At 38.4% G+C, this 15,088-nt stretch overlaps 8 non-coding genes across 8 annotated transcripts; all 8 read right to left on the bottom strand.

Moving 5' to 3' along the window:
- Window positions 1-135: 135 nt before the first annotated feature.
- trnar-ucg (transfer RNA arginine (anticodon UCG)) lies at window positions 136-208 on the bottom strand. Its single transcript has one exon. It is a non-coding gene; the product is annotated as a tRNA-Arg (tRNA).
- A 1,933-nt stretch (window positions 209-2,141) lies between these two features.
- Window positions 2,142-2,214, bottom strand: trnar-ucg (transfer RNA arginine (anticodon UCG)). The gene has a single exon. It is a non-coding gene; the product is annotated as a tRNA-Arg (tRNA).
- A 1,933-nt stretch (window positions 2,215-4,147) lies between these two features.
- Window positions 4,148-4,220, bottom strand: trnar-ucg (transfer RNA arginine (anticodon UCG)). The gene has a single exon. It is a non-coding gene; the product is annotated as a tRNA-Arg (tRNA).
- A 1,933-nt stretch (window positions 4,221-6,153) lies between these two features.
- Window positions 6,154-6,226, bottom strand: trnar-ucg (transfer RNA arginine (anticodon UCG)). Its single transcript has one exon. It is a non-coding gene; the product is annotated as a tRNA-Arg (tRNA).
- A 1,933-nt stretch (window positions 6,227-8,159) lies between these two features.
- On the bottom strand, window positions 8,160-8,232 carry trnar-ucg (transfer RNA arginine (anticodon UCG)). Its single transcript has one exon. It is a non-coding gene; the product is annotated as a tRNA-Arg (tRNA).
- A 1,933-nt stretch (window positions 8,233-10,165) lies between these two features.
- trnar-ucg (transfer RNA arginine (anticodon UCG)) lies at window positions 10,166-10,238 on the bottom strand. Its single transcript has one exon. It is a non-coding gene; the product is annotated as a tRNA-Arg (tRNA).
- A 1,933-nt stretch (window positions 10,239-12,171) lies between these two features.
- On the bottom strand, window positions 12,172-12,244 carry trnar-ucg (transfer RNA arginine (anticodon UCG)). The gene has a single exon. It is a non-coding gene; the product is annotated as a tRNA-Arg (tRNA).
- A 1,934-nt stretch (window positions 12,245-14,178) lies between these two features.
- Window positions 14,179-14,251, bottom strand: trnar-ucg (transfer RNA arginine (anticodon UCG)). Its single transcript has one exon. It is a non-coding gene; the product is annotated as a tRNA-Arg (tRNA).
- Between the last annotated feature and the right edge of the window lie 837 nt (window positions 14,252-15,088).

The raw sequence follows: 15,088 nt of genomic DNA, 5'->3' as shown, positions 1-15,088 counted from the left end.
TTCTTGCTGTTGGCACATTTATTCAGTCAATTTTAAGAGGTTTTCATTTTGTTTCCCATCTTCACTTTTTGGCCAAAGCAAGGGTGGATGACTGCAACCTCTTAAAGGGCTAAGCAAGAGTAGTACTGATATAAGTGACCCAGATGGGACTTGAACCCACAATCCTCAGCTCCGAAGGCTGATGCCTTATCCATTAGGCCACTGAGCCAAACTACACACTGATTGTGCACACTCTTGGAAGGTCTTCTCCATAAGACAAGTCCATTTTGTTTGTTTTTTTCACATAAAGAACAGCCAGCAGTCTGGCAAGTAAAAGCAAAATGACGCACTTTTGCTGGCTACTCGTTTGTCATATGAGGGGTTCCTTAAGTGAGAATCAGTGTATTTTCAAAAGAAAAAAATCTCCCAGAGCATAGTTTTGACGGTAAAATTGAAATGATGTTCAGCCACTGGTTCCTTGGCTCGTCAAGACTTTGCTTTGTCTTTTGTTTAATCTACAATCATTTGGCAACAGGAAGCGTTCTCATGCTCACCAAACATGATTTGACTAGGTTTAATATTTGTCCATATATTATCTCAGCTTCATTCTAGATGGCTTTAAAGGTTTTATAGCTTTGCAGTATCAACATGATTAGACTTGGATCCTTTATGAATATGACTAGCAAACACGCGACGCAAGAGACTTGTTTTCTCTGCACCAGTCAAGTATTCAACCTGGTTTACTAGACTGGAAAACTTTGCTGCTTTCCACTTCCCAAAAATCTAACCCCAATCAGTGCTCGTTTCTGATAATGTAAAATTTTAACGCCTTTTCAAGCAAGTTCACAAAGGCAAAAAGTTAATTTTGCATTATAGCCAACACTATGAGTAAAATAAACCAGGCACTTTTGCTCGCTGCTTGTGTGTCATATCATGGGTTCCATAATTGAGAATCAGCCTACTTTCAAAAGCAAAAATCACACACATTTGAAAGAGTGTTGTTTGCTTCTCAGATGGAACCTGCATGCCACATAAAAAGCCTTGGAAAAGCTCAGAAGTCCTCAAGATACCACAAATAGAAGTCTATAAAATATCTTGCTTCAATGACTGTGCACCAGCCGAGAAACAAACGCGGTTCACAAGACTTGGAATTTTGCATGATACCACTACGACACTGGCATGTTACAACAATGGCTTTTTAAAAGCCCTAAAAATGAAAATTTAATCAGAGCGCTATTCCATGAGTATACATTCAAAACATTTTTTCAAGCAAGCTTTGAGGCACTGTTTAAATTTGAGATGGACCTATCCTGCTTGTGTGCAACAACCATTTGAGACAGTACAAACACATTTTTTCGTTAATCTTTTCGCTCATTTAATGGAGAAAATCTTTGCAGATATCAAAATGCAATGTCCAAGATAATTTGGTCTTTAGCATTGTGTAAAATTGAAATTGGCTATTCAAGACTTTGCTTTGTTTTTTGTTTAGTCTCCAATCATTTGGCAACAGGAAGCGTTCTCATGCTCAACCAACACGACTTGTCACGGTTTCGGATTTCTCAAAATATTCTTTCCGCTTCATTCTAGATGGCTTTAAAGGTTTTATAGCTTTGCAGTATCAACATGATTAGACTTGGATCCTTTATGAATATGACTAGCAAAACCATGCAGAGGAACACACTTGTTTTCTCTGCACCACCCCTGAATCCAATCTGGATGGGAACCATGAATGGGAACCTTGCTGGTTTCCACTTTACAAAACTGTAAACAATTCCACTTTACAAAACTGTGATAATTTAATTTTTAAAAATCTTTTCAGCAAGTTCACATTTATAACCAGAACTACAAATAAAATAAAGAAGATACTCATTTTAAGAGCCTCAATGTATGCATCACTCATCTGCCAACATGGAACAGTTATGGGACTCTAGCAAATGTACACCATGGTGCAAAGCAAGCTTTTGAGTGATGCAGAAAGGTGGATCAAGATTGGGGACATGAGTGGTAACAGAAGTGGGGTGGGCCACTTCTTGCTGTTGGCACATTTATTCAGTCAATTTTAAGAGGTTTTCATTTTGTTTCCCATCTTCACTTTTTGGCCAAAGCAAGGGTGGATGACTGCAACCTCTTAAAGGGCTAAGCAAGAGTAGTACTGATATAAGTGACCCAGATGGGACTTGAACCCACAATCCTCAGCTCCGAAGGCTGATGCCTTATCCATTAGGCCACTGAGCCAAACTACACACGGATTGTGCACACTCTTGGAAGGTCTTCTCCATAAGACAAGTCCATTTTGTTTGTTTTTTTCACATAAAGAACAGCCAGCAGTCTGGCAAGTAAAAGCAAAATGACGCACTTTTGCTGGCTACTCGTTTGTCATATGAGGGGTTCCTTAAGTGAGAATCAGTGTATTTTCAAAAGAAAAAAATCTCCCAGAGCATAGTTTTGACGGTAAAATTGAAATGATGTTCAGCCACTGGTTCCTTGGCTCGTCAAGACTTTGCTTTGTCTTTTGTTTAATCTACAATCATTTGGCAACAGGAAGCGTTCTCATGCTCACCAAACATGATTTGACTAGGTTTAATATTTGTCCATATATTATCTCAGCTTCATTCTAGATGGCTTTAAAGGTTTTATAGCTTTGCAGTATCAACATGATTAGACTTGGATCCTTTATGAATATGACTAGCAAACACGCGACGCAAGAGACTTGTTTTCTCTGCACCAGTCAAGTATTCAACCTGGTTTACTAGACTGGAAAACTTTGCTGCTTTCCACTTCCCAAAAATCTAACCCCAATCAGTGCTCGTTTCTGATAATGTAAAATTTTAACGCCTTTTCAAGCAAGTTCACAAAGGCAAAAAGTTAATTTTGCATTATAGCCAACACTATGAGTAAAATAAACCAGGCACTTTTGCTCGCTGCTTGTGTGTCATATCATGGGTTCCATAATTGAGAATCAGCCTACTTTCAAAAGCAAAAATCACACACATTTGAAAGAGTGTTGTTTGCTTCTCAGATGGAACCTGCATGCCACATAAAAAGCCTTGGAAAAGCTCAGAAGTCCTCAAGATACCACAAATAGAAGTCTATAAAATATCTTGCTTCAATGACTGTGCACCAGCCGAGAAACAAACGCGGTTCACAAGACTTGGAATTTTGCATGATACCACTACGACACTGGCATGTTACAACAATGGCTTTTTAAAAGCCCTAAAAATGAAAATTTAATCAGAGCGCTATTCCATGAGTATACATTCAAAACATTTTTTCAAGCAAGCTTTGAGGCACTGTTTAAATTTGAGATGGACCTATCCTGCTTGTGTGCAACAACCATTTGAGACAGTACAAACACATTTTTTCGTTAATCTTTTCGCTCATTTAATGGAGAAAATCTTTGCAGATATCAAAATGCAATGTCCAAGATAATTTGGTCTTTAGCATTGTGTAAAATTGAAATTGGCTATTCAAGACTTTGCTTTGTTTTTTGTTTAGTCTCCAATCATTTGGCAACAGGAAGCGTTCTCATGCTCAACCAACACGACTTGTCACGGTTTCGGATTTCTCAAAATATTCTTTCCGCTTCATTCTAGATGGCTTTAAAGGTTTTATAGCTTTGCAGTATCAACATGATTAGACTTGGATCCTTTATGAATATGACTAGCAAAACCATGCAGAGGAACACACTTGTTTTCTCTGCACCACCCCTGAATCCAATCTGGATGGGAACCATGAATGGGAACCTTGCTGGTTTCCACTTTACAAAACTGTAAACAATTCCACTTTACAAAACTGTGATAATTTAATTTTTAAAAATCTTTTCAGCAAGTTCACATTTATAACCAGAACTACAAATAAAATAAAGAAGATACTCATTTTAAGAGCCTCAATGTATGCATCACTCATCTGCCAACATGGAACAGTTATGGGACTCTAGCAAATGTACACCATGGTGCAAAGCAAGCTTTTGAGTGATGCAGAAAGGTGGATCAAGATTGGGGACATGAGTGGTAACAGAAGTGGGGTGGGCCACTTCTTGCTGTTGGCACATTTATTCAGTCAATTTTAAGAGGTTTTCATTTTGTTTCCCATCTTCACTTTTTGGCCAAAGCAAGGGTGGATGACTGCAACCTCTTAAAGGGCTAAGCAAGAGTAGTACTGATATAAGTGACCCAGATGGGACTTGAACCCACAATCCTCAGCTCCGAAGGCTGATGCCTTATCCATTAGGCCACTGAGCCAAAAGACACACTGATTGTGCACACTCTTGGAAGGTCTTCTCCATAAGACAAGTCCATTTTGTTTGTTTTTTTCACATAAAGAACAGCCAGCAGTCTGGCAAGTAAAAGCAAAATGACGCACTTTTGCTGGCTACTCGTTTGTCATATGAGGGGTTCCTTAAGTGAGAATCAGTGTATTTTCAAAAGAAAAAAATCTCCCAGAGCATAGTTTTGACGGTAAAATTGAAATGATGTTCAGCCACTGGTTCCTTGGCTCGTCAAGACTTTGCTTTGTCTTTTGTTTAATCTACAATCATTTGGCAACAGGAAGCGTTCTCATGCTCACCAAACATGATTTGACTAGGTTTAATATTTGTCCATATATTATCTCAGCTTCATTCTAGATGGCTTTAAAGGTTTTATAGCTTTGCAGTATCAACATGATTAGACTTGGATCCTTTATGAATATGACTAGCAAACACGCGACGCAAGAGACTTGTTTTCTCTGCACCAGTCAAGTATTCAACCTGGTTTACTAGACTGGAAAACTTTGCTGCTTTCCACTTCCCAAAAATCTAACCCCAATCAGTGCTCGTTTCTGATAATGTAAAATTTTAACGCCTTTTCAAGCAAGTTCACAAAGGCAAAAAGTTAATTTTGCATTATAGCCAACACTATGAGTAAAATAAACCAGGCACTTTTGCTCGCTGCTTGTGTGTCATATCATGGGTTCCATAATTGAGAATCAGCCTACTTTCAAAAGCAAAAATCACACACATTTGAAAGAGTGTTGTTTGCTTCTCAGATGGAACCTGCATGCCACATAAAAAGCCTTGGAAAAGCTCAGAAGTCCTCAAGATACCACAAATAGAAGTCTATGAAATATCTTGCTTCAATGACTGTGCACCAGCCGAGAAACAAACGCGGTTCACAAGACTTGGAATTTTGCATGATACCACTACGACACTGGCATGTTACAACAATGGCTTTTTAAAAGCCCTAAAAATGAAAATTTAATCAGAGCGCTATTCCATGAGTATACATTCAAAACATTTTTTCAAGCAAGCTTTGAGGCACTGTTTAAATTTGAGATGGACCTATCCTGCTTGTGTGCAACAACCATTTGAGACAGTACAAACACATTTTTTCGTTAATCTTTTCGCTCATTTAATGGAGAAAATCTTTGCAGATATCAAAATGCAATGTCCAAGATAATTTGGTCTTTAGCATTGTGTAAAATTGAAATTGGCTATTCAAGACTTTGCTTTGTTTTTTGTTTAGTCTCCAATCATTTGGCAACAGGAAGCGTTCTCATGCTCAACCAACACGACTTGTCACGGTTTCGGATTTCTCAAAATATTCTTTCCGCTTCATTCTAGATGGCTTTAAAGGTTTTATAGCTTTGCAGTATCAACATGATTAGACTTGGATCCTTTATGAATATGACTAGCAAAACCATGCAGAGGAACACACTTGTTTTCTCTGCACCACCCCTGAATCCAATCTGGATGGGAACCATGAATGGGAACCTTGCTGGTTTCCACTTTACAAAACTGTAAACAATTCCACTTTACAAAACTGTGATAATTTAATTTTTAAAAATCTTTTCAGCAAGTTCACATTTATAACCAGAACTACAAATAAAATAAAGAAGATACTCATTTTAAGAGCCTCAATGTATGCATCACTCATCTGCCAACATGGAACAGTTATGGGACTCTAGCAAATGTACACCATGGTGCAAAGCAAGCTTTTGAGTGATGCAGAAAGGTGGATCAAGATTGGGGACATGAGTGGTAACAGAAGTGGGGTGGGCCACTTCTTGCTGTTGGCACATTTATTCAGTCAATTTTAAGAGGTTTTCATTTTGTTTCCCATCTTCACTTTTTGGCCAAAGCAAGGGTGGATGACTGCAACCTCTTAAAGGGCTAAGCAAGAGTAGTACTGATATAAGTGACCCAGATGGGACTTGAACCCACAACCCTCAGCTCCGAAGGCTGATGCCTTATCCATTAGGCCACTGAGCCAAACGACACACTGATTGTGCACACTCTTGGAAGGTCTTCTCCATAAGACAAGTCCATTTTGTTTGTTTTTTTCACATAAAGAACAGCCAGCAGTCTGGCAAGTAAAAGCAAAATGACGCACTTTTGCTGGCTACTCGTTTGTCATATGAGGGGTTCCTTAAGTGAGAATCAGTGTATTTTCAAAAGAAAAAAATCTCCCAGAGCATAGTTTTGACGGTAAAATTGAAATGATGTTCAGCCACTGGTTCCTTGGCTCGTCAAGACTTTGCTTTGTCTTTTGTTTAATCTACAATCATTTGGCAACAGGAAGCGTTCTCATGCTCACCAAACATGATTTGACTAGGTTTAATATTTGTCCATATATTATCTCAGCTTCATTCTAGATGGCTTTAAAGGTTTTATAGCTTTGCAGTATCAACATGATTAGACTTGGATCCTTTATGAATATGACTAGCAAACACGCGACGCAAGAGACTTGTTTTCTCTGCACCAGTCAAGTATTCAACCTGGTTTACTAGACTGGAAAACTTTGCTGCTTTCCACTTCCCAAAAATCTAACCCCAATCAGTGCTCGTTTCTGATAATGTAAAATTTTAACGCCTTTTCAAGCAAGTTCACAAAGGCAAAAAGTTAATTTTGCATTATAGCCAACACTATGAGTAAAATAAACCAGGCACTTTTGCTCGCTGCTTGTGTGTCATATCATGGGTTCCATAATTGAGAATCAGCCTACTTTCAAAAGCAAAAATCACACACATTTGAAAGAGTGTTGTTTGCTTCTCAGATGGAACCTGCATGCCACATAAAAAGCCTTGGAAAAGCTCAGAAGTCCTCAAGATACCACAAATAGAAGTCTATGAAATATCTTGCTTCAATGACTGTGCACCAGCCGAGAAACAAACGCGGTTCACAAGACTTGGAATTTTGCATGATACCACTACGACACTGGCATGTTACAACAATGGCTTTTTAAAAGCCCTAAAAATGAAAATTTAATCAGAGCGCTATTCCATGAGTATACATTCAAAACATTTTTTCAAGCAAGCTTTGAGGCACTGTTTAAATTTGAGATGGACCTATCCTGCTTGTGTGCAACAACCATTTGAGACAGTACAAACACATTTTTTCGTTAATCTTTTCGCTCATTTAATGGAGAAAATCTTTGCAGATATCAAAATGCAATGTCCAAGATAATTTGGTCTTTAGCATTGTGTAAAATTGAAATTGGCTATTCAAGACTTTGCTTTGTTTTTTGTTTAGTCTCCAATCATTTGGCAACAGGAAGCGTTCTCATGCTCAACCAACACGACTTGTCACGGTTTCGGATTTCTCAAAATATTCTTTCCGCTTCATTCTAGATGGCTTTAAAGGTTTTATAGCTTTGCAGTATCAACATGATTAGACTTGGATCCTTTATGAATATGACTAGCAAAACCATGCAGAGGAACACACTTGTTTTCTCTGCACCACCCCTGAATCCAATCTGGATGGGAACCATGAATGGGAACCTTGCTGGTTTCCACTTTACAAAACTGTAAACAATTCCACTTTACAAAACTGTGATAATTTAATTTTTAAAAATCTTTTCAGCAAGTTCACATTTATAACCAGAACTACAAATAAAATAAAGAAGATACTCATTTTAAGAGCCTCAATGTATGCATCACTCATCTGCCAACATGGAACAGTTATGGGACTCTAGCAAATGTACACCATGGTGCAAAGCAAGCTTTTGAGTGATGCAGAAAGGTGGATCAAGATTGGGGACATGAGTGGTAACAGAAGTGGGGTGGGCCACTTCTTGCTGTTGGCACATTTATTCAGTCAATTTTAAGAGGTTTTCATTTTGTTTCCCATCTTCACTTTTTGGCCAAAGCAAGGGTGGATGACTGCAACCTCTTAAAGGGCTAAGCAAGAGTAGTACTGATATAAGTGACCCAGATGGGACTTGAACCCACAACCCTCAGCTCCGAAGGCTGATGCCTTATCCATTAGGCCACTGAGCCAAACGACACACTGATTGTGCACACTCTTGGAAGGTCTTCTCCATAAGACAAGTCCATTTTGTTTGTTTTTTTCACATAAAGAACAGCCAGCAGTCTGGCAAGTAAAAGCAAAATGACGCACTTTTGCTGGCTACTCGTTTGTCATATGAGGGGTTCCTTAAGTGAGAATCAGTGTATTTTCAAAAGAAAAAAATCTCCCAGAGCATAGTTTTGACGGTAAAATTGAAATGATGTTCAGCCACTGGTTCCTTGGCTCGTCAAGACTTTGCTTTGTCTTTTGTTTAATCTACAATCATTTGGCAACAGGAAGCGTTCTCATGCTCACCAAACATGATTTGACTAGGTTTAATATTTGTCCATATATTATCTCAGCTTCATTCTAGATGGCTTTAAAGGTTTTATAGCTTTGCAGTATCAACATGATTAGACTTGGATCCTTTATGAATATGACTAGCAAACACGCGACGCAAGAGACTTGTTTTCTCTGCACCAGTCAAGTATTCAACCTGGTTTACTAGACTGGAAAACTTTGCTGCTTTCCACTTCCCAAAAATCTAACCCCAATCAGTGCTCGTTTCTGATAATGTAAAATTTTAACGCCTTTTCAAGCAAGTTCACAAAGGCAAAAAGTTAATTTTGCATTATAGCCAACACTATGAGTAAAATAAACCAGGCACTTTTGCTCGCTGCTTGTGTGTCATATCATGGGTTCCATAATTGAGAATCAGCCTACTTTCAAAAGCAAAAATCACACACATTTGAAAGAGTGTTGTTTGCTTCTCAGATGGAACCTGCATGCCACATAAAAAGCCTTGGAAAAGCTCAGAAGTCCTCAAGATACCACAAATAGAAGTCTATAAAATATCTTGCTTCAATGACTGTGCACCAGCCGAGAAACAAACGCGGTTCACAAGACTTGGAATTTTGCATGATACCACTACGACACTGGCATGTTACAACAATGGCTTTTTAAAAGCCCTAAAAATGAAAATTTAATCAGAGCGCTATTCCATGAGTATACATTCAAAACATTTTTTCAAGCAAGCTTTGAGGCACTGTTTAAATTTGAGATGGACCTATCCTGCTTGTGTGCAACAACCATTTGAGACAGTACAAACACATTTTTTCGTTAATCTTTTCGCTCATTTAATGGAGAAAATCTTTGCAGATATCAAAATGCAATGTCCAAGATAATTTGGTCTTTAGCATTGTGTAAAATTGAAATTGGCTATTCAAGACTTTGCTTTGTTTTTTGTTTAGTCTCCAATCATTTGGCAACAGGAAGCGTTCTCATGCTCAACCAACACGACTTGTCACGGTTTCGGATTTCTCAAAATATTCTTTCCGCTTCATTCTAGATGGCTTTAAAGGTTTTATAGCTTTGCAGTATCAACATGATTAGACTTGGATCCTTTATGAATATGACTAGCAAAACCATGCAGAGGAACACACTTGTTTTCTCTGCACCACCCCTGAATCCAATCTGGATGGGAACCATGAATGGGAACCTTGCTGGTTTCCACTTTACAAAACTGTAAACAATTCCACTTTACAAAACTGTGATAATTTAATTTTTAAAAATCTTTTCAGCAAGTTCACATTTATAACCAGAACTACAAATAAAATAAAGAAGATACTCATTTTAAGAGCCTCAATGTATGCATCACTCATCTGCCAACATGGAACAGTTATGGGACTCTAGCAAATGTACACCATGGTGCAAAGCAAGCTTTTGAGTGATGCAGAAAGGTGGATCAAGATTGGGGACATGAGTGGTAACAGAAGTGGGGTGGGCCACTTCTTGCTGTTGGCACATTTATTCAGTCAATTTTAAGAGGTTTTCATTTTGTTTCCCATCTTCACTTTTTGGCCAAAGCAAGGGTGGATGACTGCAACCTCTTAAAGGGCTAAGCAAGAGTAGTACTGATATAAGTGACCCAGATGGGACTTGAACCCACAATCCTCAGCTCCGAAGGCTGATGCCTTATCCATTAGGCCACTGAGCCAAATGACACACTGATTGTGCACACTCTTGGAAGGTCCTCTCCATAAGACAAGTCCATTTTGTTTGTTTTTTTTCACATAAAGAACAGCCAGCAGTCTGGCAAGTAAAAGCAAAATGACGCACTTTTGCTGGCTACTCGTTTGTCATATGAGGGGTTCCTTAAGTGAGAATCAGTGTATTTTCAAAAGAAAAAAATCTCCCAGAGCATAGTTTTGACGGTAAAATTGAAATGATGTTCAGCCACTGGTTCCTTGGCTCGTCAAGACTTTGCTTTGTCTTTTGTTTAATCTACAATCATTTGGCAACAGGAAGCGTTCTCATGCTCACCAAACATGATTTGACTAGGTTTAATATTTGTCCATATATTATCTCAGCTTCATTCTAGATGGCTTTAAAGGTTTTATAGCTTTGCAGTATCAACATGATTAGACTTGGATCCTTTATGAATATGACTAGCAAACACGCGACGCAAGAGACTTGTTTTCTCTGCACCAGTCAAGTATTCAACCTGGTTTACTAGACTGGAAAACTTGCTGCTTTCCACTTCCCAAAAATCTAACCCCAATCAGTGCTCGTTTCTGATAATGTAAAATTTTAACGCCTTTTCAAGCAAGTTCACAAAGGCAAAAAGTTAATTTTGCATTATAGCCAACACTATGAGTAAAATAAACCAGGCACTTTTGCTCGCTGCTTGTGTGTCATATCATGGGTTCCATAATTGAGAATCAGCCTACTTTCAAAAGCAAAAATCACACACATTTGAAAGAGTGTTGTTTGCTTCTCAGATGGAACCTGCATGCCACATAAAAAGCCTTGGAAAAGCTCAGAAGTCCTCAAGATACCACAAATAGAAGTCTATAAAATATCTTGCTTCAATGACTGTGCACCAGCCGAGAAACAAACGCGGTTCACAAGACTTGGAATTTTGCATGATACCACTACGACACTGGCATGTTACAACAATGGCTTTTTAAAAGCCCTAAAAATGAAAATTTAATCAGAGCGCTATTCCATGAGTATACATTCAAAACATTTTTTCAAGCAAGCTTTGAGGCACTGTTTAAATTTGAGATGGACCTATCCTGCTTGTGTGCAACAACCATTTGAGACAGTACAAACACATTTTTTCGTTAATCTTTTCGCTCATTTAATGGAGAAAATCTTTGCAGATATCAAAATGCAATGTCCAAGATAATTTGGTCTTTAGCATTGTGTAAAATTGAAATGGGCTATTCAAGACTTTGCTTTGTTTTTTGTTTAGTCTCCAATCATTTGGCAACAGGAAGCGTTCTCATGCTCAACCAACACGACTTGTCACGGTTTCGGATTTCTCAAAATATTCTTTCCGCTTCATTCTAGATGGCTTTAAAGGTTTTATAGCTTTGCAGTATCAACATGATTAGACTTGGATCCTTTATGAATATGACTAGCAAAACCATGCAGAGGAACACACTTGTTTTCTCTGCACCACCCCTGAATCCAATCTGGATGGGAACCATGAATGGGAACCTTGCTGGTTTCCACTTTACAAAACTGTAAACAATTCCACTTTACAAAACTGTGATAATTTAATTTTTAAAAATCTTTTCAGCAAGTTCACATTTATAACCAGAACTACAAATAAAATAAAGAAGATACTCATTTTAAGAGCCTCAATGTATGCATCACTCATCTGCCAACATGGAACAGTTATGGGACTCTAGCAAATGTACACCATGGTGCAAAGCAAGCTTTTGAGTGATGCAGAAAGGTGGATCAAGATTGGGGACATGAGTGGTAACAGAAGTGGGGTGGGCCACTTCTTGCTGTTGGCACATTTATTCAGTCAATTTTAAGAGGTTTTCATTTTGTTTCCCATCTTCACTTTTTGGCCAAAGCAAGGGTGGATGACTGCAACCTCTTAAAGGGCTAAGCAAGAGTAGTACTGATATAAGCGACCCAGATGGGACTTGAACCCACAATCCTCAGCTCCGAAGGCTGATGCCTTATCCATTAGGCCACTGAGCCAAACGACACACTGATTGTGCACACTCTTGGAAGGTCTTCTCCATAAGACAAGTCCATTTTGTTTGTTTTTTTTCACATAAAGAACAGCCAGCAGTCTGGCAAGTAAAAGCAAAATGACGCACTTTTGCTGGCTACTCGTTTGTCATATGAGGGGTTCCTTAAGTGAGAATCAGTGTATTTTCAAAAGAAAAAAATCTCCCAGAGCATAGTTTTGACGGTAAAATTGAAATGATGTTCAGCCACTGGTTCCTTGGCTCGTCAAGACTTTGCTTTGTCTTTTGTTTAATCTACAATCATTTGGCAACAGGAAGCGTTCTCATGCTCACCAAACATGATTTGACTAGGTTTAATATTTGTCCATATATTATCTCAGCTTCATTCTAGATGGCTTTAAAGGTTTTATAGCTTTGCAGTATCAACATGATTAGACTTGGATCCTTTATGAATATGACTAGCAAACACGCGACGCAAGAGACTTGTTTTCTCTGCACCAGTCAAGTATTCAACCTGGTTTACTAGACTGGAAAACTTTGCTGCTTTCCACTTCCCAAAAATCTAACCCCAATCAGTGCTCGTTTCTGATAATGTAAAATTTTAACGCCTTTTCAAGCAAGTTCACAAAGGCAAAAAGTTAATTTTGCATTATAGCCAACACTATGAGTAAAATAAACCAGGCACTTTTGCTCGCTGCTTGTGTGTCATATCATGGGTTCCATAATTGAGAATCAGCCTACTTTCAAAAGCAAAAATCACACACATTTGAAAGAGTGTTGTTTGCTTCTCAGATGGAACCTGCATGCCACATAAAAAGCCTTGGAAAAGCTCAGAAGTCCTCAAGATACCACAAATAGAAGTCTATGAAATATCTTGCTTCAATGACTGTGCACCAGCCGAGAAACAAACGCGGTTCACAAGACTTTGAATTTTGCATGATACCACTACGACACTGGTATGTTACAACAATGGCTTTTTAAAAGCCCTAAAAATGAAAATTTAATCAGAGCGCTATTCCATGAGTATACATTCAAAACATTTTTTCAAGCAAGCTTTGAGGCACTGTTTAAATTTGAGATGGACCTATCCTGCTTGTGTGCAACAACCATTTGAGACAGTACAAACACATTTTTTCGTTAATCTTTTCGCTCATTTAATGGAGAAAATCTTTGCAGATATCAAAATGCAATGTCCAAGATAATTTGGTCTTTAGCATTGTGTAAAATTGAAATGGGCTATTCAAGACTTTGCTTTGTTTTTTGTTTAGTCTCCAATCATTTGGCAACAGGAAGCGTTCTCATGCTCAACCAACACGACTTGTCACGGTTTCGGATTTCTCAAAATATTCTTTCCGCTTCATTCTAGATGGCTTTAAAGGTTTTATAGCTTTGCAGTATCAACATGATTAGACTTGGATCCTTTATGAATATGACTAGCAAAACCATGCAGAGGAACACACTTGTTTTCTCTGCACCACCCCTGAATCCAATCTGGATGGGAACCATGAATGGGAACCTTGCTGGTTTCCACTTTACAAAACTGTAAACAATTCCACTTTACAAAACTGTGATAATTTAATTTTTAAAAATCTTTTCAGCAAGTTCACATTTATAACCAGAACTACAAATAAAATAAAGAAGATACTCATTTTAAGAGCCTCAATGTATGCATCACTCATCTGCCAACATGGAACAGTTATGGGACTCTAGCAAATGTACACCATGGTGCAAAGCAAGCTTTTGAGTGATGCAGAAAGGTGGATCAAGATTGGGGACATGAGTGGTAACAGAAGTGGGGTGGGCCACTTCTTGCTGTTGGCACATTTATTCAGTCAATTTTAAGAGGTTTTCATTTTGTTTCCCATCTTCACTTTTTGGCCAAAGCAAGGGTGGATGACTGCAACCTCTTAAAGGGCTAAGCAAGAGTAGTACTGATATAAGTGACCCAGATGGGACTTGAACCCACAATCCTCAGCTCCGAAGGCTGATGCCTTATCCATTAGGCCACTGAGCCAAATGACACACTGATTGTGCACACTCTTGGAAGGTCCTCTCCATAAGACAAGTCCATTTTGTTTGTTTTTTTTCACATAAAGAACAGCCAGCAGTCTGGCAAGTAAAAGCAAAATGACGCACTTTTGCTGGCTACTCGTTTGTCATATGAGGGGTTCCTTAAGTGAGAATCAGTGTATTTTCAAAAGAAAAAAATCTCCCAGAGCATAGTTTTGACGGTAAAATTGAAATGATGTTCAGCCACTGGTTCCTTGGCTCGTCAAGACTTTGCTTTGTCTTTTGTTTAATCTACAATCATTTGGCAACAGGAAGCGTTCTCATGCTCACCAAACATGATTTGACTAGGTTTAATATTTGTCCATATATTATCTCAGCTTCATTCTAGATGGCTTTAAAGGTTTTATAGCTTTGCAGTATCAACATGATTAGACTTGGATCCTTTATGAATATGACTAGCAAACACGCGACGCAAGAGACTTGTTTTCTCTGCACCAGTCAAGTATTCAACCTGGTTTACTAGACTGGAAAACTTGCTGCTTTCCACTTCCCAAAAATCTAACCCCAATCAGTGCTCGTTTCTGATAATGTAAAATTTTAACGCCTTTTCAAGCAAGTTCACAAAGGCAAAAAGTTAATTTTGCATTATAGCCAACACTATGAGTAAAATAAACCAGGCACTTTTGCTCGCTGCTTGTGTGTCATATCATGGGTTCCATAATTGAGAATCAGCCTACTTTCAAAAGCAAAAATCACACACATTTGAAAGAGTGTTGTTTGCTTCTCAGATGGAACCTGCATGCCACATAAAAAGCCTTGGAAAAGCTCAGAAGTCCTCAAG

The sequence above is a fragment of the Electrophorus electricus genome, chromosome 22 (assembly GCF_041902795.1).
Source record: "Electrophorus electricus isolate QZ-2024a chromosome 22, ASM4190279v1, whole genome shotgun sequence".
Taxonomy (NCBI): Eukaryota; Metazoa; Chordata; class Actinopteri; order Gymnotiformes; family Gymnotidae; genus Electrophorus; species Electrophorus electricus.
Note: the sequence above shows the minus strand (reverse complement) of the source record. Positions and strands in the feature narration are given on the sequence as shown.